We start from the raw sequence: 24,172 nt of genomic DNA, 5'->3' as shown, positions 1-24,172 counted from the left end.
GATCAGACTCCAACTTTTCTTGTGCCATTGTTTCTGAAACACAGCTTTGCACTCTCCAAAGGCACTATCTGCAAGGGTCCTCCTTTGTCTTTGACCCAGGTCAGTAGCTTAGCAGGTTTTGACCATAGAGGTTTACACAGCATTTGTGCATTCTCAATAGTTGGCTGGTAGTGACCCATTATTACCCAGTCTCTGCAGATCAATGCACCTTCTACCCAACCATCTGGTGATAGCACCAATCCCCAAATCTGCATCTGACCTCTGTTCTTCCATCAATGTATTTCTTCTGCAGATGTTCCTGCAACCTCAAGTCTTTTGTTTGCTTCCCATCTGATTTCAGCTCCTTTTACTCCAGGTTTTCCGTATTTCATCACAAGATTCTTAGTCTGTGCCTTATTTCTTGTCTTCGTATCCTGGATACAATCATCTTCATCTGGATCTGTCCCTTCAGTTGCCCATTTGAGATAGGCCTCTCGGCCCATGAACTGGCCTCTTGCACGACCAAGTGCTATGCGTGACAGACAATGTGCTGTCTGGACGTCTATTTCAATAGCTATGAAGATCTTAGACTTCCCCATGCTATAAGGCAGGAGTGCACATACAAAGCATTCCTCCTTTGAGGAGCTCCTTCCCACTTCCTTCATATGCTGATAGCAAATGTTATTCCCCAAATGTGATGTAATGTCCAGGTAATCATTTAGCTCATGAACATCCTCCCTAGCACTTCTCCTAGGTCTCGTTCTTCTCTTATGAGCCTCTATAATCATCTCATGAAGTATGTCAGCATAGTTTCTTCTTACTGGACCAATCATAGAAACATTCATCAGTGGACTGGGTGTAATTACATGTGCTAGCTGAGTAGGAGAAAGTTCTAGAAGTCTTTTCTTATTCAACTGCCTTTTCTAGCAGCAACAAATGACGGCCATAAAGAGTCTGCTATAACCTCCATGCGTGACCTCCTTTCAAAAGGTAACTCAGGAACATCTATCATAGGAACAGGTGCTCTCGTGTGTTCCTTTAAAGTAGGGACAATTACCTTAGGTCTCGGCTGCCTAGTAGTTGCCACGTCTGTACCCTTCTTTTGCACAGGAGGATACACAGGAATCTTTACTTCATGTGCCTCTACATAGTAAGCCGTGCGTACTGTAAGTGAGAGCAATACCACCATGAACACAATACAAGTGTAGATGATGCAAAGGTAGGAGCTTTTTGCACATCGTGGCCGCCTCTCGTGATCTGTCATGATGAAATTGCTACGGATGCTGCCCATTTTACTTTTTAAGGAAGGAAAAAATAATCTTTAATGGGGCAACATCATGCACGTCGTCTGGAATCTGCTGAGTTGGCTAAAAAAGTTCCTCGATCAGCTTCAGCCGGCTGATGTATTCGATGATAAACACAAATTCCCAATGGATGCCACGGATTGGCCGCTGACCAGACGACATGAAGATTTTCTTTCAGCATGAAACAAAAGTTCCTCAATCAGTAGACGTTTGGATTTTCTTCCTCGAAAGTCTCATTCAGTTCTCAGGGTTGTCTCGGAGTACCCATTCACTTGGAATATGATATCTCTCAATATTTGATTAAGCGCTGCATTGTTTCTCGGGTCTCTCAGGAAAGTTCTAACATCAGTTTGTCTCCCAACAAGATGTGGACATTCGTCAACCAAATAGTAAAACACTAAACTGACCAGTCTATGCGCATTATCCAGTGACACTGGCATTTGTGTTTTCCCGACTGAACTCAGGAAGCTGCAGGATCTGCTCAATGATAGTTGTAAGCAATCTCCTCACGATTGGGCCATTCTTAGGATCTTACAGGAAAAGATGAACGCTAGTAGTTCTCCCCACAAGTGCAGGGTAAGCGCACAATATAAACACGAGAACAGCAAGAATGGTCCGGGAAACGTTGTCATTGGGCACCTCCAAAAAGAATTTCAGTAAGAAAGGAATCGGGGTACTGCTCCCTCTTCCAGTCGCAGAACAGGAACTCCAAATCTGGCATACTCTCCTTTATGATCAAGACTTAAGCATGTCTCAGTCCAATGTCGACATATTCCTGCGGCTCAAGAACAACAAGCTTCCCTTAACTCCTTTCTCAGTGACTAAAAAAGAGTGTCCCGACATAAGCCACAGTGCAATACTACTCTTTGTCTTTATTTGACATAAGCCACAGTGCAATACTACTCTTTGTCTTCATTTGACATAAGCCACAGTGCAATACTACTCTTTGTCTTTATTTGACATAAGCCACAGTGCAATACTACTCTTTGTCTTTATTTGACATAAGTCACAGTGCAATACTACTCTTTGTCTTAATTTGACATAAGCCACAGTGCAATACTACTCTTTGTCTTTATTTGACAGCTTCTGCATCCTTCTTCTTCGTCATAGACCTGTTCTGCATGTGCTGTGGTTCTTCCCCGATGCTTACTTCCGATGGGGGTGGGGGTGATGGGGATTCTCCAGCAGAGATCTTTACGTCGCTGAGGAATATCCAAGCGCGTCTGCCTTGTACCTTGACTGCAGACGGTATAATGTTCTTCACTAGGAAGGGGCCGTTAAAACAAAGCTCGTGCCACCTTCTAGCAAAGTTTGCAAATTATTACTGTGTCTCCGGGGAAAAGTTTGGAAATACAAAGCTGATCAGCTCCAGTTGTTGTAGCATCTCCTTCTGTGTTCTGCGCTGCCCCACAACCCTGTTGCTTGAGCTGATCTGAAATGACAGAGATCCTTGAAGTCCTACACGTAAGGTAATCGCGGAGATCCTTTCCTAACAATTCTGCTGTTGGCTGGGCATCACTTCTAATTTTAGACGGAGATATGAGAGGTGTTCTCATTCGCCTCCCTGTCACTATCTTGTGAGGGGTAAGTTGGTGGTCTGAACCTGGCTGATCTCTCAATGCATACAATGCCAGTGGTAGGCAATACAACCATCCTTTCCTCAGGGTCAATTTCAATGAAACTATTCTCTCTTTAAGCAAGCTGTGGAGTCTCTCACAGACTTTGTTCGCCTGCTGGTGACAAGGCAAATGACAACGTTTGCTTTATTCTAAGCATCAAGCGTATGTATTCACAGACTTCATCAACACAGAAAAAGGGTCATTATCCAATCTCAGCATTTCACATATTCTCAATTTTTAGGAACCTCTTTTTGTACTAAACATTTGGCTGCACAGGTGGCGTCTGGACGCGTACGCGGTCCAGCTTCAATCCACCTCGAAAATGTTATACCACTACGATCATATATCTGTATCCATTACATACTTGCAGCATGTGGATTTTAGTCGATAGGCAAATACTGAACGGGACCATTAGGTCTCGGAATAACTCCTCTAATTGTGGGCAATGGTTGCCCAACAGTACACTTTTAACATACAATACACTTTACTACATAAAATGCGATGTGTTCTACTATATTTGGAACAAACCAACCCTCTGCACTCGTTGGGGCGAGGTTCTCTCTAGTAACGTGCGCTGGGAAGTGCAGCTGTTCCAACGCCACTCTTAGTAAGGCTACAGGCATCACCGGTTTACCAGTGCTGTCTTGTCGCCACAATGCCTCAGAGGGGTTTAAAGAACACCCTCTCCGTGTCCACAAGTCTTTCTTATCTCGAGGCGCTTCCCTTTGAATCCCTACCAACTAAGTTCTAAACACATTATTACAATAGTTAAACACACTCATCATCGCCATCATGCTTTCATTCACATCAAGCATGTCAAACAACATAATTCCTATACATACAACTCATTTTACTTTCTTATCTGCTTTTTAATTTCCACGTGAGATAAAATCTGTTCTTTTAGTGTGAACTGCACATTCTAACTACTGCAATGGCTACTGGGAGTTGCAGTGATCTAACAAGTCTGCCCAATAAGGCTGCGTGTTGCACTGGAGTGTCATCAGCTCAGAGGTAGCTCCTCCTCTTCCAAGGTGCTAGCCCTGCGTGCACTGTCGACGTCACATAGACAGAATCACTGTACACCATTACTTCCTGGTCTGCGTGTCTCTCAAGCGCGACAATCAGCGCCACTAATTCTGAAGCTTTGTGCCAAAATGTGCGACAGTAGTCGTGCACTTATCAATATTTCAAACTCTTCATTGGCCGTGTGCTTTTACCACAGCGGCCACTGTATATCTTTGTCCATCATTTTGATCGATTCTCGAAGAACCGTCAATAAAGAGAATCTCCCCAGTTGCCAATGCATTTTTTCCTTCACCCTCGGGAGCTCATCATAGAACTGCTCGTAGTTCGAACAATCATGTGCGTGCTCACCCTCTGCCAGTGGTTCCGCTATAAACATGGCAGGATTCACTATTCTGCATCTGATTATTTTAATCGTTGGATTCGATATGACCACCTCATAGGCAGAAGCCCTCTGAGAGCTTAACGTGACTTTAGGCTCTTCAAAAATGGCAAATAATGCATGCTCAACAAATAACGTCATAGAACATCCCATTACTATACTCGCAGCCTTCTTAATGGTGAACGTGGCAGCTGCCAGAAACTGTTTGCAATGAACATGACCCCTCACTACTGGATCCAAAATCCCTACTGTAATATGCAGGGGGCTTGTACCCCATAGTGAAAAACGTTTAGTTCTAATGGCACGCCTCATATGACCATCCCTCCTGTAAATGTCAGAATAAACTCACTCTCGTTTAAATAATGCATTCCTGGTGTTGAGCACATTATGCCTTCATCACTAAACAAAATCGTCATGTTCAACGTGGTCATTAAAATCTCGACCCACTATATGGACAGATATCTGCCTCAAGTATAAGAATAAGGGTCCAGTCATGTGCCTCTCTCCTTACACCCGTATCTACTAAAAACAAAAAGATTTGCCTTCTATATTATCATCAACCCTCGGTTTCCTCATGAGGATTTAGGCCTCACCAATAGGATTAAACATGTTAAAATCTCTCATTGAGCCGTCCTATTGTGGATACATTCTCATCCTTGTATCTATAAACAGGATTCCCTCCATCAACAGTGACTTCCCTTATTCTATGAGTCATGAATTGCCCCACGTTTGTGCTATGCTGTATCTACATGGTCGGATTCATTGGTGACTGCTGCGTTTGAAAGTCTTGCTGCACTCTCGGCGCTTGTGTCTGTTGCACTATTTGATTCTGAGCAAACCCATCTCCATTATGCTTTGAATATGCAGGTGGGTTTACAGTCCCCCCTCTTGAAAATTGCCCATACTGCACGACGATTACTGCACGAAAATTGCCCATACTGCATACCATATGTCCACCATATAGGCAGAGGTCTTTTCATTTGCCTCTCCTGCATGCCTTGATTATCGTTCTGCGTGTTTAAAAACCCACCTTGCTTATCCTAGAAGTTTCCCTGATTATTCTGGAAGCCCCCACCTCGAAAGCGTCCCCTTCCCCGTGGTGCAAATCCACTGTTGTTTTGATGGAACAGACTTTAGTTATTCACCTGCGGTATGTTTGTTGCTTGCTGTGAACCTGTGAACCTGACCCATCTCCACTAGTCAGCATTGCCTCTTCAATGGCGTATTTGGATCATTTTTTCTGCGCTAACCTTGCCTTTTCGCCTTTCCTAACGTCGTCTTTCTTTTGATTCTTTTCTTGCAAAAGCCTGCAATAATGCGCAATGGTCAGCTGTATTTCTGACCACGGCTTCGCTTCCATGCCCACCAATTTTTTGAGCTGCTTCTGTATTGCGTCTGGCAGCCCTTGGCACAATTATAGCTCTTATGTCAGATACAGCACTCTATGCACTTTCCAACCCATCACCCTTCAGTATTAAACAGTGCTCCATTATGAGCAGTGTTCATCTCAGTAAGACTGGAATATCCTGCTCTTGACCAAACGTCATCAGCCCTTTTCCCAAAGGATGGTAATCAGGAGGCCTTTAAGGTCCCCTATAGATAACATGTTTTCTCCTGTCATTTTTTCTAACTCGTGTATCCACTTCCCAATGCCAGAATTTAAACTCAGAAGTCTGCATCTTGAATTATCCTTCTCTGTCTGTGGCCAAGGTATATACTCTGGCCTAGCTCCTCCCTTCTCTAAATAAAGGAATCTCTGAAACCCCAAATTCGCATTCATCACCCATCGTTGGTCTATCAATAGCAGGGACAATGGTTCTGCACCACCTTCTACCTGGCAGTGACCTTAGCCTGCTCACCTATGGTGGCGAGTCCCCCCTCTGACCATGGGACCGCTCTTTAGGTCGATTTAGCCGCGTCAATGATCCTGACGCCCGAGATATAGGGAGGCCTAAATCCAACCATCTTACCTCCTTGTCCATCAAAAAACGGCCTTCACGGCCACATGCATTACCTACCTCCCCATGAACGGGTTCTCTATCCTCGTCTGACATATCCTGTCCCCAGCTTGTGTGACTTCTCTCTTCATCATCTCTATTCAGAGTCAGTCTATCTAAAGACAGCTCCTTTGGCTTAGAACTACATGAGGCTCCCTCGTTGTCGTACAGCTGCGTACTCTCGAGTCGATCATTTTCACCCTTTTCCTACAATACTTCCTTAGTCCTCATCTTATGATAGATTTTATCAATTGCGTCCCCAATACTTCTAGAGTCAAACTCGCTTTTCAGATTTGCTCTGGACAGACATGCTATTGGCTCATATGCTGGGACGAACTTTTCTAAGTCCGCCCATGTCTCTACTGAATTAGGATTCATTACTTCCTTTTCCATACGATCATTGTTGCGTGCTCTTTGCCTTCTCATCATCAAATTCTCTTCTTTTCCTTCCTTCCTCTCTTCTTTTCCTATCTCTTCTCTCATCTGTCCTTTGTATATCCTCATCTTTACGTCTTTTGCCTTCGGTTATCTTTTAATTTCTGTTCTACTCGATTTACCGTTTGCCTCACGTCCTCAATGCTCTTACCATCAAGTTTGAGCAAAATCTGACCACCCATCCATTCGTTCTGTATAAATGCAAACTCATCAGTCTTATCTTTTTCTTCTTTCCATCCCTTTATGTCCCATCCTATATCTAGAGATATACTTGATTGTTCGCTTCTTCCCTTATCACGTCCCTCCCTGTCCCTCAGGACCTTAGCGATTACATCTCTCTCAATAATTTTCTTTGAATCCTCGTCGCCGTTTTGGACATGTAATTCATTTCGCCAAGTTACTACGCCCCGTTGCTACCTGGAGCTTTCTTAATGGGTAAAGCCCATTATCTGTTTTACTCTTGCCTTCTGTTCTAGACGCGGCGGGTGGAGCAGAAGGCTCCTCACCACCCTCTTTGCATATTCTAAGTATCCCATCTACAGGAGGCAGGTCTTCTCTCTCTCCTCCTGATACATTTTCTAGAGCTCTAAGCTCACTAGTCGCTTGTCTAACCTTTTTCCCGTATATGCAGCATGCAAGTATATTGTCATATGCTGCAGAATTGCCTTCAATAGTGATCTCCCTTGTGGTCATGGCATGAATATTTTGTCTGATATGCCCGTGACCCATTCTGCACTGTATTGCGTAAGCTTGGGTGCGTGCTTGCAGAGATGTATAAGCAGAGTAATATCCTCCATTTTGACACGTCACTCCTTGACTGTCAATACTCACCTTTACACTTTGCAAAAGATACGTTTCAGAAAAACAAAATAATATGAGCGTGCACCACTCGTTGCAGGCTCAAAACCTTCTATATCACAATTTTACTTCAATCTATATTTTCACTAAATACCATCAATTCAAAACCAACAAATAAATAATGAATTTACAATTCTTGTGTTCTCTTTTTCACCTTTATCAATTGTTCTATTGTTTTTTCACCATATATAATTCACATAAAACAGATGGACAAATGGACATACTCGACCGGTCACCTATAGCTCTCACAGCGGCTGGTTAGAGATTTTTGTGAGGTAGTGGTTTCATCGTCAAACCAGATATTGAAGTCTCCAAGGATGATCAGATGGTTGTGCTCGATGGCTAGGGTTGTGATTGCTTCAGTAATGATGCGTGCCAGGAGCAGATGAATGAAGTGAGCGAATGAGTGCGTGAAGCGGATGAGTTGAATGCGTGGAAAGCACGAGTGCATTGAGCAGATGAGTGCACAGAGCGGATGAATGCATAGAGCGGAGAAGTGAGGAGAGCTGAGGAGTGAGGGAGTGGATGAGTGCGGGGAGCTGGTGAGTGCGGGGAGCTGGTGAGTGCGGAGAGCAGATGAGTGCCGGGAACGCGTGAGTGCGGGAGCGGATGAATGCGGGAAGCGGGCGACTGCGTAGGGTGGGTGAATACGAAATACAGGTGCAGACAGGACTGCATGCGTGGGGCAGACAGGAGTGCATGCATGGAACAGAATGGAGCGTGCAGGGCGGACCTGAGCGCGCGGGGCGGACTGCAGTGCATGAGTGCGTCGAGCAGACCGGAGTATCTAGCACACACGGGGACGCATGGAATGAACAAAAGTACATAGAACGGACTGGAGTGCATAGAACTGCGTGACGTACATAGTATGTTCTGGAATGCAGGGAACGTTTGGAAGAACATGTAACCCATCATATCACACCCCACGCTTACTCTCTTCTTTACACCACCACTCAACTAGAACACAGAAATACTATGACACCATTCGCTATAACTGTTCTCATACTAACATCTCCCGCTCACTCCCCATCATTCTAAGTAATCACTGCCAGTTACACACCCCCAAGCCGGGCATTCTCCTCAGGCCTAGCGCAGCCACAGTCGGTCTGGATAAATCCTGCCAGAACGAACACATACCCCTGATCTCAACCATCACACCTACTGCTAAGAAGCAGCTATTTCACGAATACCGCACCGGCTGCACACATACCCGGTGCACACACGCGCCGTTGACGCTCCCTACTCTCTCGAATGACCTGAACTTCGGTTCCCAAGGGCGTTCAACCTACCAGCGCCTTCAGACCATACCAATGGTATATAAGGCGCTATATAAATGCAAAATAACATAACATAACAGTTCATGCTGCAGGACTGTCCTACCCCGATCTGGGATGTGAACCGACCTCCTTAAACCCTCCTTTAACTGAGTTTGTCTTCTGCGTCACCCTTAAAGGGCTCTAGGTGTGATTCTTTCTGTTCCGTTCTTTAAAACGCAGGTAACCTAGAGCGTACTCTTTATCGTGGCCTCTCCTCATGATACCTCTTAATTGCATGACCTCTCCTCAAGTCAATTTTACTCATTATTCAACGCTCATCGTTTCTCAAGTTACGTTATCCCAAACTCCCTCCATTACTTATTTTCCCCTTATCATTCTCTTTACCAACTGCCTATTCACACTTTTGCCACTTAACTCAGTTTTACTCACCATTTGTGTTTTTCAACTTCTGACTTTTGGGATCGTACGCCTCACTTCGGTAGCCTCTCTAACATTCCGTTCCTTCATCTTCCTGTAGACCCGGGAGGGGTTTCTGCCTGAAAACAAGGAACCCGTCTAACCTACCTTCTACAAGACTTGCTTTAGACTAAACCGCTATCTACAGGGAGCTTCACGTCCTTTCAGCCGAATGGCAGAGGTTGTGCGATATTTCCGGGACCCCAAAGCTTACTTATCTCGATGGGTATCTAACCATCCTATCTCTGCTACCATGTGAACTGGAGGATTTCCAGCCCTTTAAGGTGAGGTAGCAATACGGTTGAGATGGATGGGGATGCAGAAAGTATTCAAACATCAATAATCGAAACTACTCAGGTAGTTGCCAAAAGGATAACTGTTTTAATATCAATTATTCAAAACAGGGAGTACAACTGACCTCTCAACGTAAATCCTCCATCTCAATGCATCTTAAAAAAGCATTCTTTTATAGCAAAGAATCATCATAGGTGACGTTAACCCACATACTACTAACTTCATCCTACGTGGCAAACTACAAAAACCTAGTGGCAAGTGTGATAGGGTCTAGAAGGATCATCTAAGTATACAATCCATATTCGTCTGGGGTAGTGGAATAAAGTGATTCGCTTCTTAACATCAGGTGGGGCAACTAAGCCCTTCCCCTTAAACAGGTCACTATGAACGTCACTACATATACGACATTCCATTGGCTAAACAACTCTAGGATCCTAAATCATGCTGTCCTCTATCATTGGTTGGCTTCTAACCTCTGTCAGTACCTTCCCACCTACGTGTAGCAGCACGCAGGCTGAGCTTTCAGGTGCTGGTGAGCTCGTCTTAACCATAGCTTCCCACCAATTAGTATAACCATCCATCATCACCTCAGTGGTCTGCTGTCAATTATGACTTTGAACTCGTCCTTGGGAGTGTTCTTTGCTCTGGAGAATTCAGGGGAGTGAAGGCATGCTCTGCCCTCATGCGTAGGTGTGACCATCATACTCGTCCAACTTCTTCTCCCCGCATGACTGAATAAAACAAAATCGAGCTTTTGGTGCATTAAAATACTATTTTTCTAATAGACCTCTGACGTCTACTTGTTCTTGTCCATGCCGTCTAAACAGGAGCTTCATTCTTTCACACGATTTGTATCCAATGTTTGTTCAGCCCAGCCTGATATAGCCCTGGCTTCTTGGCTCATCCAGCCTCGCCTTTCTGAGATTCGCCTGTAATTCACTTGTTTTCTAACTTCGACATACTGGAAAAGAGGCCTTCCTTCTTTTGCTCAGCTCTGCTATTGTACGTGGTGGAAACATCCATTCTTTACTGACTCCAATATATATGTACCTGTTGGCGCATTCCGCAATCTATTCTCTATAAAGCTAGCTTCAACAATACTTCATCTGCTTGCGTTTCTTTGCATGTATACGTGTAAAACAGCTTGATATCTTCATTTATTTCTGTGGCATAAGCATCTTCATCTTGATCCCAAAATGACTCTTATCTTTGATACTTTCTTGATGCCTTATAGAATGTCTGCATCCTCTTTGCCTCAGGATCCTTCCTCTCCCCTCTGAAGCACTCCCTTGTGCATCCTCTTCTCAAGAAACCCACAGCTGATCCTTCTTGTCCAGCTAACTATCGCCCAATTTCCATTACTCCCTTTCTGGGCAAACTCCTGGAAAAGTTGGCCATCTCTCAGCTTAACCTTCACTCCAATTCTGTTGGCTGTCTCCATGACCACCAGTCTGGCTTCAGAGCGCCAGAAGCATGGAAACTGCTCTCCTGAACATCCGTGAAGATCTGCTCTCCAACCTTGACTATAACATTCCCTCTGTCCTCATCCTCCTCGATCTCTCTTCTGCCTTCGACACGATCAACCATACCGTCCTGCTCAACCGTCTCCGTGAAAACCTGGGTATCACTGATCAGGCTCTGGCCTGGCTGACCTATTTCCTCTCAGATCGACCCTCCTAGGTCCAACTTGGGTCCTTCCTTTCATCTATCTTCCTCTCTACCTTTGGTGTTCCCCAGGGGTCTAACCTCTCGCCCTGGCGTTTTAACCAATACCTGGCAACTCTTGCACACTGCATTGCCACTTTCTGCTCAAATTTCCAGTGCTATGCTGACGACACTCAACTCATTTTCAGGCTGCCCTCTGCCACCTCCTCTCCCTCTCTCATCTCTGATTGCCTAACTGCCATTCAAGATTGTTGCGCCGCCAATGATCTTTGTCTGAATGCCAGCAAGACGGAGATCCTCCTCATCGGCACACCTTCACCATCCTTTCCCCTCACTCTCTAGCCGGCCTCCCTTGGCCCTCCTCCTACCCCCACCTGCGAGGCTAAGAACCTTGGGGTCATCTTTGACTCCTCTCCTTTCCCCAGAAGCTCATGGTATCCCAAGCTCTGGTTCTCTCTTTGTTGGACTATTGTAACAGCCTCTTTCTAAATCTACCTGCCTCTACTCTCTGCCCTCTGCAACTAATCCAGGACAGAACCGTAAGACTTGTTCTTGGCCTCAAGCCCTGGGATCGTATCTCTCCAGCTCTGAAATCTCTCCATTGGCTCCCAGTGGGTGCAAGGATTAAATTCAAAACCCTCTGCATTGTCCACAAGGCTTTCTAGGGTCTGGGTCCAATATACCTGCAGCTATCCCTCTGCAAATACCTCCCGTCTCGTGCTCTTTCGCTCCTCTACCTCTAACTCCCTCAGGGTCAGTCGTTTTTCAAAGAAACAAGCTGGGGGTAGATCTCTGTCTTCGGCTGGGGCCTCCCTCTGGAACAGCCTCCCTGCCACTCTAAAACTTGAGGAGAACCATCTCCAGTTCTGGAAGCACCTCAAGACCTTCCTCTTTTCTTCTGCCTTCCAAGGACGGTGCAAGGAATTTTGCCACCCTAGGCAAACTGTCGGATTGCCACCCCCCCCCCACTCCAGGTTCTAACCAATCTCAACCAACTGTCCTCATTTTGTTACCGATTGTCGCAAACCCATTACCTCCACCGAACACATTGCTCACGTCTTCTGCTGTGGATGGATTCCATTGCACTTTCCTCACTCTCACATCCACTTACGGTGTTAGGTTTCAGAAGTCAAATGAAAACCTCTGTGTTTCATAAATACAGGTTTATTAAACAGGTCAATGATAGTATAGCAACAACAAATGTAATACTGAAGTATGTGGATCTAATCCCTTCTGTAAATTATACGTAGGCAATACAAACAGTAGGAAAAACGATGTTGATAATACTTGCTAGACACCTGTAAGCACATAAGCAGCACTACCTGATACAAAATACTAAACATGTCCCAATACTTACTACTTACTATGATATTTATAAATTCAACAATACTTTGCAATATGTTTCTTATTTTTAAAACACTTAAAAAAGTGAAAAACAGTGAGTGACTCTCCAAAACCATCCAAAATCCGAAGAAACAGTAGAAGTAGTGGGCCACCTGTTGACATGATATGATATGATATGATATGGCATTTGTAACGCGCCTATACACAAGTGTTTCAAGGCGCGACGAGGCAGGGAGGGGGGAGCAAGGGGAGACAGACAACGATCCTACTAGGCCAGGTGTCATTCAGATCGCGCAAGTGCATGGGTAGGGGGGACGGGAAAAGTGCGAGGGGGAAAGGGAGAGGGGAAAAGTGCAGTACAGGGTTAGTAACGAACAAGATAAATAATAAGGGCCAGCTGGTGGCAAGTGCAAGATAAGTGCAGACAAGTGCTGGGAAGGGGGGCTGTAGGGATACAGAGACAGTCCCGCAGTGCAGGGGTTGCCAGGAAGGCAGTGCAGGGGAGAGTGGCTGGGCCAAGGACCGAGATTGGTGAGTGGCCCAGTTGCTGATTCAGTACAGTTTCAGTGATTTAGCAGGGGAGAGGGGGAGAGAAAGCAGAAGCAAAGGGGAAGGTTTTGAGGTGCTTCCGGAACCGGAGATGGTTCTCCTCAAGTTTCAGGGAGGCAGGAAGGCTGTCCCAGAGGGAGGCCCCTGCTGCGGAGAGAGATCTCCCCCCAACTCATTGCTTGGAGAAGCAGCTGACCTTGAGGGAGTTGGAGGCGGATGAGCGAAGTGCTCGAGAAGGAAGATATTTAGGAAGGGAGAGTTGAAGGTATTTTGGCTCCAGGCCCCAGAAGGCCTTGTGGACAATGCAGAGGGTTTTGAACTTAATCCTCGCTGCCACAGGGAGCCAGTGTAGCGATTTCAGTTCTGGAGAGATACGGTCCCTGGGCTTGAGGCCAAGGACAAGTCTCGCAGTCCTGTTCTGGATGAGTTGCAGAGAGTAGAGGCAGGAAGATTTAGATAGAGGCTGTTACAGTAGTCCAGCTTCGAGAGAACCAGGGCTCTGGAGACAGTGAGCTTCTCGGGGAAGGAGAGGAAAGGAAGGATACCTCTGAGGAGGTGCAGCTGGTAGTGTGACTTCTTAGAAACGTCAGAAATGTGAGGAGAGAAGGAGAGTGTGGAGTCGAAGATGACCCGAGGTTTTTTGCCTTGCAGGTAGGAGTAGGAAGAGGGCCAAGAGAGGCCGGCCAGAGAGCTGCAGGGAAGGAGGGAGTGGGTGTGCGGATGAGTAGAATCTCGGGCTTACTGGCATTAAGGCAGAGATCGTTGGCGGCACACCATTTCCGGATAGCAGAAAGACAGTCAGAGATGAGGGAAGGAGAAGAGGAGGCCGAGGGTAGCCTGAAAATGAGCTGGATATCATCCGCATAGCACTGAAAGTTGGGGCAGAGAGCAGCGATGTGGTGGGCGAGAAGTGCCAGATACTGGTTGAACAGCCAGGGAGAGAGGTTAGAAACCTGGGGGACACCTGTAGTGATACACAAAATTGCAACCTTGCCAATCAGGGCTTTAGATGACAGCATTAGCCGCTGAAAGCCAATAGTGTATTCAAAGTATGTGCTAAAAATGCTGACAGTAGTCTGTTGTAGCACTTCCAATATGCAGTAGTGAGCTACAAGGAATATGCAGGCCTAGTATGAGTGACAGGTCACATTATGCATTGTTGATAGACAGGCAGGGAGAGGGCCCTAGCTCTGTAGCTAATGGACATTTTTGGAGTGTTTGGAACATTATGGCACCTATATAGCGCTTAGATAGCCAGTCTTAAGCGCTATAAACACTAAGCTATGAGTGCATGCCTTCTAGAGCTTGCAGATGGGGTTAATACATCCCTGCTTTCCTTAGAATATTCTGCCTCACTAACGGTAGCCCTGCATGGCCCCAAGCTAATCTTCCTTTTCTTTGGGAAGGCACTGATAAGACATTCCTGAGCTTTCGCAGATGGGAGCCAGGGAGGGGCTCAGAAGGAGCAGTGGAAATTAACAGAGTTGGGTTTTTTCCATGAGCCAGCCTATATTTTGCACAGGGAAAGTTCTGGAACTGTGCGTCATGGACGGGCAGCACGAGATTATAAAATACACATGCCCACATGACTCGGGTGGGAGATCGTCCTGTGGACTTGGTTCGAGCAGATCAAGTGCCCGGAATTGGAGCTCTTGACGGCATCCTGCAGCACTGTTCTCTGACTGAGCGGGGCTTGACAGCTAGCTTATGAGGGCCAAGGTCTCCTAGTGCTGATTAAAGGGGCGTAAGACTGTGTTTCTCTATATTTCTCTATGTTTCTCTATGTTTATCTAAGTTCCATGTTTCTCTATATTTTGCATTTGTCTAAGTTTTATGCTTTGTAATCTTCTCTAACTTGAATCCCAAATGTATATGAAATTCACTGCTTAGAATAAAAATGCTAAAACTTATTGAAGGTGTCATTTGTCACTAGCATGAGATCACTGCTCAGCACAATAGAACCTGTATTTTGGGCTGAATTGGGTATTTTATGCTCTCAAAGGGCTGGCCCCGAGGAAGATTTTGCCCATCAAGACATTTGGTGGCAGCGGTGGGATTTGTGCAGAGCAGTGCCTTGCTGTGAAATGACAAATTGTGTGAGAGACCACAGTGTAGAGTGAGGAGCAGGCTGTCGCATTTCCTTGGTGGTCTCACTGCAGCTCTGAGACTTCAAAAGGCAGCAATGTTGTGTCGGCTTGCCGTGGCCGATAGCTTGTGTGGTTAAGACTCCCTTCAGTAAATCAGTCGTGACTGACTTATTGCTTGGGAATGGAGCCAGGGAGTACAAGGCGATAAACAAGCGGGAAATGGCTTTGTTTAAAGCGCTCCGATGAATGGTCAAGAAAGATATATGTTCAATTAGGAAAGAATTTTATCATGCGGTTTCCCCAGTTTAAAGTTGTAATTTGAAATGCAAAGTGAGACGGAGTTCTCAACGCTATTCTGTCATGAGGGCAGGGAAAAATAATTGCAAGGATTTGACATGCAAATTGTGAATAGTAATTTAACCATTGACTCAGCCCCAGTGTGCTAGCGAGTAGGGGGCTGTAATGTTCGGAGGCGAAGGTTCGCTTTTTTGATGTATGCTTTTGAAGTGTTGACATTCCTGAAAAATAACGTGGGGAATGAGCCGTGCTTAGGAGAAAGAGTAACATCTGTGCTGAGAGCCTAAAGGGTTTGTTTTTCTTTTGGCAACTGTAAATTCCATGTGCTAGTGGTGGCGAATTCTGTTTAAAGGAAACACACTAAAATGGTTATATTGCATTTTAAGCTGTGCCATGCTTATAATGGGTGAGAGACTCACTTAAAAGGAAAGTGAGTGAATGTTATTTGGATTTTCGATTTTTGTGTATTGATTTGAAATTGCAGAATCAGTTTGCAATGGTTTGGGGGGAAAACAATTTATATTTTCTAAATTGCCCCTGGAGTATTTTTGACTGTTCCCACGCTATGCCATAGATTTGGACTGTTGCCTTATAACTGATGCATGTTTGGAAATAGTAACCTGTTGACTGTGGTACATGGTGAAAAATGTTGTTGACACATTTAACAGCCCACAAGCAATATAGAGTGTGGGTTGCTCTTGCAGGAAAAACCGTGCAGGGAGCTGCACTAAACATGGCATTTTTTAAATGCACTGAAATAAGTGGTTATATTCTGGCAATGGTACAACAGAATGAAAAATCTGTGTGTGATAAGACAGCACAAAGATTTAGTGGGTTGCGGATTATTTTGAAAGATCGCACATTGCATTGGATTGAGCTTGTGAAGCAAAACTACAAAACTACGAGGAAGAAGGAGAGAAAAAAAAAACGTATGCTTTTAAATGAGACATTAATCAGTTTAAAATAGGCTAAAAGACGCTTTGACATTTGGCAAAATTACATGGAGTAGAATCTGATGACAAGAGAAAGTGCCTCTTTTGAAAACAAGAGTCTTGCTGTGTGTGCAGAGCTTGTGCCTTGAAGCTGTCTTGGGCGAGGTGCGCGAAGGCAAACAAAAGCAGAGCTTATGCACTCCTGACTAATAAAATGGTGTTTCAGATATGGGAGCTTTTCTGAGTTGCTGGACAAAAGCAGTGCAAGAAAGAGTTAATCTGGATGAACTGTCTGAAACGAGTGCTTTCCATTGAAGCCGCCACAGTGTAAGAGTTATAGGCAAAGAGATAAGCTTGCTGTGTTCTCATGGCGCTGCCAGGTGCACACGGAAGATAAACAATGACATTCCTGCATTCCATCCCCTGTGAGAAAGTCAGTGTGAGCAAAAAAACTGAGGAGAGGGGGTGCAAAGACAGAAATGCTGATGTACTTTCTAACGGCATGCACTAACAGAGCTGATCAGAAGTAAATAATTTGCCCAGTAACACTGGAAGGAAAACAAATGCTGCATGCAGAATGGCAGATGGGCACATCACATCTGAACATTTGGGGAACTTGTGCATCTGTGAATGGGCTAAGAAAAGACAGCTGCCCATTGCAACAGACATTGCCATGCAAACCGCATTCCCATGCACCATGTGATGTGATGTGAAGTGAAACGCTATTGCTGTGCAAGCTGCATTCCCATGCACCATGTGATGTGAACTGAAGTAAAGCGCTGTGCACTGGAGAAGAAACCTCTAGGCGCTTTGAGAAGAGAAACTACACAGCTGGCAAAATGCAAGCTACATTGCCAGGACTGGATTAACTGACAAAGACATTATGGCATTCCAGATGGAAGCAAAACTGACAAAAGTGCTTAGCCGTTTTGCAAGAGACAACATGCAGAGCAGGGCTTTGGAGTACAACATGAACACTGCACATTAGCCATGATCCAAAAGCCTCATGGCTTAGTGCAAGAATGAATGATTTGTTGAAGCAACAAAAGAAACTGACTTAGACTATCGCGCTCAAAGGGGTGGTCCAAGAACTCAGCAAACACCCTTTGAGAAAATGACAAGTGAAAAACCAGAGGCTTGGAAGACACTAGTTGTATGGAGAAAAATAAACAAAGCTGCTTGTACAACTGCAGGCGGTATTGGACTGAAAGACTTTACCTTTGAAAAATGGAGTGATGCCAGCAGGGCAAACTAAATCAAGATCATGAGACACTGGAAGCAAGTTGGCGCCTGGCATTCGTGATCGCTTTGGTGAAAAAAGAAAAGCATTGTGCGACCTGGGTACTTATTATATGGCTTTTGTAAAAGCACAGATCAGTCTGAGGTACCATTGACCAACTATGATCGCATTGCACAAATGAGTTTGTGATTAGGCAGTTACACCCCGTATGGTTGAGTGTAAATAAGCCCCCAGAAACATGCAGAAGGGTGATAAATAATTGCAGTAGCAATGACAAAGTGTGTAGTTACCTGATGAGACTTTGAAGATGGGGGTGGTGTTATGGGAAGGGGTGGATAACGTTGATATTGATGAATAATGACATCGTACTTTTAATGGCATCCTAACATTTCTGTTTGTATTTTGCCTAGGCAAAAAAAGCAAGACAATAGCGTGCCCTTATTGGCGTAAATGTGTGCAGTATGTGGGTGACACTGATCTCAGAGAATATGCGAGTCAACTTTAAACCTGTCCTGCACCGCACTCAATGCTGCCATTTGTTCTGCAACCTGCGAAAGGTGTCCAACAGAGTAATAACTTTTGCTGAACTGGCACGGTGCAGACTTGGCTAGTTATCAAATATTTGATGCTACACATTCAAATGATTCAGTTGCTGGAAATAACTTAATTGACATGTCTTGCCTTTCTTGTTTAAAGGACTATGGACAATGAGTTGTGGACTGTGACATCATGCACCACAAACAGCTGTGTGACACAGCCCTTGAATGCTAACACATTGAAAAATGGTTTTTAAATGCACTTTTGAGATGAATCTGAAAAAACGAAATGGTTTTGCTCTTCCAACTGAATTGCTTTAACCAGAGATGTTTTGCTTTTTGAAGAAAAAAAAAAACTTCTACGTTGCACGTAGGCAGGAAAATGATTTATGAATTGTTGGGGCAGCAGGATTATGCAAGCAGGAGCGTAATTTATTTTGAGATAAGATGAGTGCGCACATCAAAGTCACCTGTGCGTAGGTTAAGATTCTTAATTGAAGTAATGCTGCCAAGTGTGTGAGCTCTAATTTGAGATGGTAACCTTTGAAACACTGGATACTTTTACAGCCAGCTTAAGGCAGGTAAATGAAACCATGACTGACTTGATGTTTGATTTTATGACACATAGTGTGACACGGTTTTTGTTAAACCAACCAGTTTCATGCTTTTGTGGGGACAGCTGTCTCCAGCACACCAATGCAAAGAGTCACCTTTTGATTGTAGACATTTGGAATAATTCTTTGGAAAAGCGCTACAAATGAGTATCCACATGGAATTGCTAGCGTACTGGCCTGGCACATTGTCGGGCATCTTTTGTCACTGAATGGATATGATTTGTTTAATTTGATTAATGTGATGTTTTTCTGACCAAGAAATGCAGCGAGTGTTCTCGCCAAGATTTTATGGACTATAACTTGACTAAATGCATTTTACACAATGGTGTGATGAAACAGCCACTGCCGGAGGGTAGTATGGTGTTTGTAGCAAAAACTAATATTGTATATGGCAGATATCCCACTTGAAGAAGGGTATTCTCCAAGTCACAATAGGTAGACACTGTGAACATGTTAGATTTTCCAGTAGTAAGCAACATGTAAATTGTAGACTGGTAATGCACACCTCCATTATTACAGTGATACACTTAGACATAGATTTATCATGAGGCAATGTTTCCTTAGTACTACCAAGCTGCTACAAATGGAGTCCATTTCTATGGCCCATCACTAGAGTGCGCGTAGCTAGGGAGCTAGATTCATTAATTGCAGGAGCTTTATATGCTTGTGACATAGAAACTGTGCACAATAAGCTAGCCACTATGGGTTCTGATGCCAGCTCTGCTATAGAACTTCTAGCCTAGTGGGGTTCATTGATACGCCCAACACTGCTACAAGTATTGGCAACCACTGAAGATGGCAGAATTTTAGGTATGAAGACATTTTTTCTGCCATAGGGCAGGTCAACAAGACTGCTAAATACACACGATGCATTGTATGGCAAACATTGTTTAATCAGCAGGTGTTGGCTTTTTACTGAATGGGGGCGACCATCCTCCACACACTGGCACGCAGAGCTACAGTTACCAGCATACATATGGATTGAATTGCTTGCTTTTGATTGCATGAATAACACATGCCATGCCTTGATGTAAATTAGTAGAATTGTTTTTATTTAAATAACCTGGTGCCCATGGGTTCACCTTGTTCACGAAATTAGATGGTTTCTGGTTGGGTTCCACATACATGGGGGAAATATCTAATCACACAGCCCATAGTCACGTTTGAATGCCCTGGGATCAGGGGGAGGGTAAGCCCTTAGAGTGAAAGGCTGCCAGGTTTTAGAATTTATAACCATACATAAATGCAATAGTGCATTGTAGATTAGACTACACTGGATTGCCTTGACATTCTAACTGCATGCTGCTTTTTAACTGACAATCAGTTATACAAAATTGATTTAGGTATTTTTGTGTAGGCCAGGTTTTGGCTAGAGTAAATGCCCATGTTCACTTTGTGTAGGTATTTTTGTGTAGGCCAGGTTTTGGCAAGGGTATATGTCACTGTTCACTTTGTGTACATTTTTGTTTAGGTAGTGTTTTACCTTGCATGCCACGCTGACTAACCGCTAGAAGGTAGTTTGCTTAAACCTCTTGCAAAGCCCCAAGGTCTTTATCACTGCACTAAATACTATATTGATGTGTATTAGTCAGCATTTGTCGCACACACGTTGAATAGGGGTGGAATGTAGTGATACACAAAATTGCAACCTTGCCAATCAGGGCTTTAGATGACAGCATTAGCCGCTGAAAGCCAATAGTGTATTCAAAGTATGTGCTAAAAATGCTGACAGTAGTCTGTTGTAGCACTTCCATTATGCAGTAGTGAGCTACAAGGAATATGCAGGCCTAGTATGAGTGATAGGTCACATTATGTATTGTTGATAGACAGGCAGGGAGAGGGCCCTAGCTCTGTAGCTAATGGACATTTTTGGAGTGTTTGGAACATTATGGCACCTATATAGCGCTTAGATAGCCAGTCTTAAGCGCTATAAACACTAAGCTATGAGTGCATGCCTTCTAGAGCTTGCAGATGGGGTTAATACATCCCTGCTTTCCTTAGAATATTCTGCCTCACTAACGGTAGCCCTGCATGGCCCCAAGCTAATCTTCCTTTTCTCTGGGAAGGCACTGATAAGACATTCCTGAGCTTTCGCAGATGGGAGCCAGGGAGGGGCTCAGAAGGAGCAGTGGAAATTAACAGAGTTGGGTTTTTTCCATGAGCCAGCCTATATTTTGCACAGGGAAAGTTCTGGAACTGTGCGTCATGGACGGGCAGCACGAGATTATAAAATACACATGCCCACATGACTCGGGTGGGAGATCGTCCTGTGGACTTGGTTCGAGCAGATCAAGTGCCCGGAATTGGAGCTCTTGACGGCACTCCTTCAGCTCTGTCCTCTGAGCGGGGCTTGACAGCTAGCTTATGAGGGCCAAGGTCTCCTAGTGCTGATTAAAGGGGCGTAAGACTGTGTTGCTCTATATTTCTCTATGTTTCTCTATGTTTATCTAAGTTCCATGTTTCTCTATATTTTGCATTTGTCTAAGTTTTATGCTTTGTAATCTTCTCTAACTTGAATCCCAAATGTATATGAAATTCACTGCTTAGAATAAAAATGCTAAAACTTATTGAAGGTGTCATTTGTCACTAGCATGAGATCACTGCTCAGCACAATAGAACCTGTATTTTGGGCTGAATTGGGTATTTTTTGCTCTCAAAGGGCTGGCCCCGAGGAAGATTTTGCCCATATCAAGACAACACCACAGGTAGAGAAAAAGATGTCAGACAGGAAAGAGCCCAGTTGGACCTGGGAGGGTCGATTTGAGAGGAAAGAGGTCAGCCAAGCCAGAGCCTGACCAGTGATACCCAGGTTATCACGGAGACGGTTGAGCAGGATGGTATGGTTGACAGTATCAAAGGCAGAAGTGAGATCAAGCAAAATGAGAACACATGGATTGTTAGAGTCAAGGTTCGAGAGCAGGTCCTCACGGATGTTCAGGAGAGCAGTTTCCATGCTTCTGGCAGCTCTGAAGCCAGACTGATGGTCATGAAGGTTTCCTACAGATTCGGCATGTAGATTAATCTGGGAGATGGCAAGTTTCTTCGGGAGCTTGCCCAGAAAAGGAGTGATAGAGATAGGGCGAGAGTTAGCTGGGCAGGACGGGTTGGAAGAGGGTTTCTTAAGAAGGGGGTGCACAAGGGAGTGCTTGAGAGGGGATGGGAAGACTCCAGAGGCGAAGGAGTGATTGCAGAAGTCAGCAAGGGCAGGAGCCAAGGAGCCGATGTGGTCCTTAATAGTTTTGGAGAAGCAGGGGTGGACCTGTGTTGACGAGACTTTCATAGATCGGACTTGTCTCGAAACCTCATCAGCAGAAAAAAGGGGAAAGGCAGAGAAGGAGAGAGGAGGGGTGGCTGCAGAAGGGCCAGAGGACGGGCAGGGAATAGAGGGGGGGAGGTGATAGGAGCAGAGTGAGGACAGGATGTCCTGAGTTTTTTTAATGAAGTGAGAGGCCAATGCCGTACAGAGGGCCTGGGAGGGGACAGGAGATAGAGACTGCAGCAGGGTTGGCCAGCTCCTTGCAGATTTTAAAGAGTTCAGCCGAATTGGATAAGGGCTCTCTTCTTGGTGAGAACGGAGAGCCGGTATTGCCTTTGGAGCAGGCGACAGGCCAGTTTGTCAAAGGATGAACATGAAGCACGCCATTTCCTCTCTGCCACCCTGCACATGCGTTTAAGGGTGATGAGATCCGAGTCATACCAGGAGTTACATTTTGCTTTGGGCTTCAGGCGGATTCTCATGACAGGGGCAAGGATATCAAGCGTATCAGAAATAGCAGAGTAGAGAGTGGAGAGGGCTGTGTCAGGGTGGGAGTCAGCTGAGGGGGGAAGAGGGGCCGAGAAGGTGGCAGCGAAAGCCTCAACTGACACACGCTTCATGGGTCGGATGACCGAGAAGGAAGATGGCAGTGATGAGGGTGGCTTTGCCTGTGGGGTAGGGAGGGTAAGGTGGGAGGAGAGGAGAAAGTGATCACTCCAGGAGCGAGGAGTGGAGAGAGGGACAGAGAGGGGAAGGTCAGAAGAGATAAGGGCATCAAGAGTGTGCCCAACAGAATGGGTCGGCCCAGACGGGAGAATAGAGAGTGAGAGAGAGTCACAGAGGTCACGAAAGAGTCCGGAGGGGGACAGGATGCATCCAGGTGGATGTTCAAGTCTCCAAGAAAGAGGAGTTGAGTGGTTGAGGACAGGAGTGAGGAGGAGAGGTCAGCCCACTCGGAGAGGAAGGAGGACATTTGACCAGGTGGCCGATAGATAGTAGCCACGGTAAGGGAGTGGCTAGGAGAGAGAGAGAGTCGGCAGACAAGACATTCAAAAGAGGAGTAGGTCTGCGTGTGAATAGCAGTGGCAGGAATCCACTCAGGGAAGATAAGGGCCACACCCACCCCCAGCACGGTTGGCCCTGGGCACGGAGAGGATCTTGTAGCCGTCAGGTAGGAGTGTGTCAGAGCTGGTGACAGAGCTGGCCGTGAGCCACGTCTCAGTGAGACCGAGTACGTCAAGGTCCAGTTCCTCAAGAAGGTGACAGATATCAGAGGAATGTTTGATGGCAGAGTGAGAGTTAAGAGTGGCAATGTGGAGAAGGTTGCCATCTTTGAAGGACTTCCGGGGAAGGGTACAGATCAGAGGTACGCCCTGAGGGAGGGAGGGTAGAGGCAAGGTAGCTGAGGACAGAGGAGGGGGGACAGCAGGAGAGGAAAAGAAGTTGATGAGGCGTGGGAAGCATCTATCAGTATTCAAACTGTGTATGTTATAAAGGAAGCCCAACACAGAACTAATTTGATGCATTTGAGTAAATCTCTCTTCTACAGATTGAAGGGCTGCGTCAACAATTGCAAAAAAGAAGTTAACTTTGAAATTTTCCTTGGGGTTTTCAATAGGCTCATCATCTGCTTCATATGTGAACTGCTTCTTCTTTCTTCGAACACGTACAGAATGATCAAGTTCAAAGCACGCAGGAATTTCCAACTCTTCTGCCAGTTTACGTGCTTCAATAAGTACTTTCTCAAACCCTTCATCACTCCTGCACCCACCAAGAAACGTATTGGTTTCTTCCAGTTGTTTTATAGCATCACAAACATCAAGTGTTTTTGTCTGAAGTTGTTTGCTTGTCACATTTATCTCAAAGAGAATGTTATGCCACACAACAAGGGAAACTACAAACCTGAAGCTAGAAATACCCTTTGCAAGACCTTGGGCATCTATGCGAGAGATATTACCAGATGATCCTGTTTGCGTAGTGTCATTTGATATCTCAACTAGTGCATCATACACATCACCCAGCTGATAT

At 45.1% G+C, this 24,172-nt stretch overlaps 1 pseudogene; it reads right to left on the bottom strand.

Annotated features, from left to right (window-relative positions):
- Positions 1-24,172, bottom strand: part of LOC138520568 (zinc finger MYM-type protein 1-like) — a 59,653-nt pseudogene that overhangs the window by 34,714 nt on the left and 767 nt on the right.

This window comes from Ambystoma mexicanum, chromosome 13, assembly GCF_040938575.1.
Source record: "Ambystoma mexicanum isolate Mex_15411 chromosome 13, UKY_AmexF1_1, whole genome shotgun sequence".
In the NCBI taxonomy this organism is placed as follows: Eukaryota; Metazoa; Chordata; class Amphibia; order Caudata; family Ambystomatidae; genus Ambystoma; species Ambystoma mexicanum.
Note: the sequence above shows the minus strand (reverse complement) of the source record. Positions and strands in the feature narration are given on the sequence as shown.